The 3,993-nt window shown below is 37.8% G+C and overlaps 1 non-coding gene across 1 annotated transcript; it reads left to right on the top strand.

The window, feature by feature from the left end:
- Positions 1-548: 548 nt before the first annotated feature.
- On the top strand, positions 549-655 carry LOC141635223 (small nucleolar RNA R71). Its single transcript, XR_012539924.1, has one exon. It is a non-coding gene; the product is annotated as a small nucleolar RNA R71 (small nucleolar RNA).
- Positions 656-3,993: the final 3,338 nt, after the last annotated feature.

The following is a 3,993-nucleotide window of genomic DNA, read 5'->3' as shown; positions in this document are numbered from 1 at the left end:
GTTCTTATGAAGGTGGATATGGAATTTGTTGTTGGAAATTTTGGTGAGGTGGAATGTATGTTTGTTTGTTTTGTTGTGGAAAGGATGAACAAGTGTCATAAGAATGCCCAATACAACCACAATTCTCACAAGTAGGAGCATATTGTTGATAGTTTCTAGGAACAGGACTTGGTTGAGAGTAGGTCCTTGGTGGTGACCTAGGCTCTTGAACATAGTATACCTTGGAATGACTTGGTCTTTCTTCATGATAAGCATTTTCATGCTTCATCTCCACCAAAAAGCTATCAAATTTCTTTGACAATTCATTCATCTTGGCCTTGTTTTCCAATTCTAGCTTTGAAGGTCCTTCACTCTTGGACTCATTTTCTCTTTTATAGTCACATTCTCTACCTCCATATCTAATTTCCATGTCGGAAATGTTTTGGATCAATTCCGTGATTTGGGCATTTTTCATCTTGTCAAAGTTGTCACCGGAGGCCGCCACAATCATATCCCTAAACCTTTGCTCAAGGGTTTTAAAGAAGATTTGAGTTGTCATCCATTTGGGGATTCTAAGATGTGGGCAAGAGGTAAAAAGGTCTCTAAATCTTTCCCATGCTTCACTCAATGTTTCAAGATTATGTTGCTTGAAGGTTTGGATTTCATGTCTTATTCTAGCGGTTCTTGAAGGAGGGTAGAATTTGTTGATAAAAGCCCTTGACAAGCTTTCCCAAGTAGTGAAGGTACCCGGTTCATGTGAATTCAACCATTTTCTAGCATTATCCTTCAAGGAAAGAGGAAAGAGCATAAGAAGAATTTGCTCTTCCGTGATGCCATCATACTTGATCATACCCGATTTTTCCTTGAATAAGACAAGATGTTCATGAGCATCTTCACTCTTCAAGCCATGAAAAATATCTTGTTGGATAAAGGAGATTGTATGATGACGGAGCTCAAAAGTATTAGGAGCAAAAACTCCATAATTAATTGCCTAGTAAGACCGATTAGGATCAGGTCTATGGTAGTTACCCATTGGTTGGTCCATCATCTCTTAGTCAATGAAGTTGGTTCTTGGTGTATTTGGTGGGCTAGGTGAGTTTGAATGTTGTGAATGGTTGGGTGAGTGATTTGGAGAGTGGTTTGGTGAATGGTTTGGTTGAAGGGTGGACATCTCCTTAGAGCCGATAGTGCTAACCATCTTCTTACCCGGAAAGACTTCTCAATCTCTCGATCAAGACAGAAAAGAGAACCAGTGTTGCACATATACGTGCACTCAAAAAGAGATCAAATGGTCCTAGTGCAAAGAATGCACTAGGACAAGGATGGAAAAACAAACAAATAAATAAACTAAGCCTAGAAACAAACAATTAATCTAATCCAATATCGCCGTTCCCGGCAACGGCGCCATTTTGATACCAAGTTTGTCGTACTCCTTGGTATACAAGCAATATTTGTAAAACTCAATACCAAACTAATGAATGTAGTAGGGTAAGGAGATCGATCCACAGAGACAGGATTATGGTTCTTAAATTGATCGTTTGTTTCCTAGTTTAGTTCTAGCCAATTCAATTGGATGATTGATAAACTAATTAATAAGACTACAACTAAGAACAAGTAAATGAAAAATTGATTAATATGCTAATTAAGGAAGTAAGGGTGGTCGGGTTCACTCATGTAGAGAAAGGGTCGAGTAAAGGCACAAATTAACAAGTAAATAAGGTAAATTCAAAGGCACGTCCCAACCTCTCGATGTGAGACTACCCCGAGGCTTAGCATAATCGAACTCTCGCTCTAATTACCCATAACCCACTAATCGTCATGAATTATCTAGTTACTAGTTAAGCTCTCACCCAAAAGTTATAAGATAGTGAAATTGACTCGAATTCTCATTGAGACATTTCCACAAACACTTTGTATGCATGACAATTAGAAGAGAAATTACCCATGTAGTACTTGCTTATTCAAGCCAATAGTCTACCCAAATCAACAACACAAGATCCCCCTCCACCCAAGCAATACACTACTCAAACTTGGTAATGAAATTGAGAACAAAAGATGAGAACTTTAACATGAAAATAAGAAGAGTAAACATAATGATAAGCCAAGTAATTAAAACTACAATAAACATGTAAACAATTGAGAGGAAGGGAAATAAAGAGAAGGATTATACCAATAGTAATTAAAGGAGCAAACTTTGATTGAAAAAGGAGGATGAATCTCTTCTTCCTTCAAATTACAACCCACTAATCTAAATGTAAACTAATGAGAATTGTAAATCTTTAATAAGCTAAAGAGGAATTAAACTAATATCGAAGAAAGATTACAACTTTTATTGAAGGAAATTATAGAGAGAAATATTAGGGTTCTTGTAACAATATTGAGAAAGTAAGAGAGTCTAATTATTCAAATGTGTATGAGAGTCTAATGTAAGGTAGTGTCTAATTCTATGGTAATCTCCATGGTAGTGTATGAGAAAGTGTTCTTTTTATACTAGTTTAATCATAATAATAATAATAATAATAGTAGTAGTAGTAGTAGTAGTAGTAGTAGTAGTAGTAGTAGTAATAGTAGTAATAATAGTAATAATAGTAGTAATAATAATAATAATAATAATAATAATAATAATAATAATAATAATAATAATAATAATAATATACTAGTAGTAGTAATAGTACTAGTAGGAGGAGGAGGAGTAGTAGTAGTAGTAGTAGTAGTAGTAGTAGTAGTAGTAGTAGTAGTAGTAGTAGTAGTAGTAGTAGTAGTAGTAGTAGTAGTAATAGTAGTAATATTAATAATAATAATAACAACAACAATAATAATACTCTAATAATAATCCTAAACTCTCAACTAAAACAAAACACACGACTTTTGACTCTAAACAAAACAAAAGGAAACAAAAAGGGGAAAAGGGCAAACGACGGATGAAAAATAGCAGCGGAGAGCCTATACCGGTTCACCGGCCGCCGGCGTAGGGACCGGCAGCGACACAATTGAAGCAAAAGGGAGAATTGAATGTTGTGTGCGTTGTATGCCGGTTAGCCGGCAGAAGGACCACCGGTAGAGAGCATCATGGCAATCGTGTGTTTACACGATTTAAGGTGAGGGGGTGCTGTGTGCCAGGTAGTCGGCTGCCGGTGCCTATGCCGGCAGCGAGACTTTCACAAACAGGAGAGGATTTGGATGTGTAGCCACCGATAGGGGAGTCGGTTGCCGGTTGACCGGCATAGGCAGTTATGGTGATGAGTTGAGCGTGAGGACGAGAGGAGAGGAAGGAGGCCGTGGCTGATGCTGTTGTGGCCGCCATGGTGGAGGTGTAATACTACGGTTTTCTATGTCTATGGGTACTCTATCGAGTGAGGCTTACTCTGTCGAGTAAGTATCTTTTTACGTAAAACAGTAGCTGACCTGATGGGTACTTGTTCTTTATGCCGTTGTGATCGTTGTGTCTAGGGTAAGCTTCTTGTATAATTTTTATAATGATTTAATAAGTTTGTTTAAAACCCTAATTGGGTAGATTTGGGGGTTTTGGGTGTATTATGGTGATTAGGTGGTAATTACGTGATTATGTGTTATAGGAGGAGGATTCGTAGAAAAAAAAGGTTTTGATTAGCTGCTTGACGATCTTGTGATTGCTATTCCAGGTAGGGTTTCCTTACTCAATATTGTTTACATGGCATTGTTGGTAATCGGTTGTTGTTGTTGTTGTTGTTGTTGTTGTTGTTGTTGTTGTTGTTGTTGTTGTTGTTGTTGTTGTTGTTGTTGTTGTTGTTGTTGTTGTATATCGTATTGGTATTGGATTTGGAATTGGTGATTGTTGATAGTAGATTATGATTATCGTATAACTGTCTGTGGTTTGCGAGGTGCGTCCTCGGCTGAGTGGAGTCACTTACGGGAGTGGCTTCACGCCCTTGATTCGCCTTCTATGGAACCCGCCATAGAAGGGATGTGCACATTTAGGAATTTGGGTTTATCGCTCCGATGAGATGAGCGGGGCTTAGATGGGAACAGATGCTG

The sequence above is a fragment of the Silene latifolia genome, chromosome Y, assembly GCF_048544455.1.
Source record: "Silene latifolia isolate original U9 population chromosome Y, ASM4854445v1, whole genome shotgun sequence".
Lineage (NCBI taxonomy): Eukaryota > Viridiplantae > Streptophyta > Magnoliopsida > Caryophyllales > Caryophyllaceae > Silene > Silene latifolia.
This window is presented reverse-complemented; position numbering and strand designations above follow the sequence as displayed.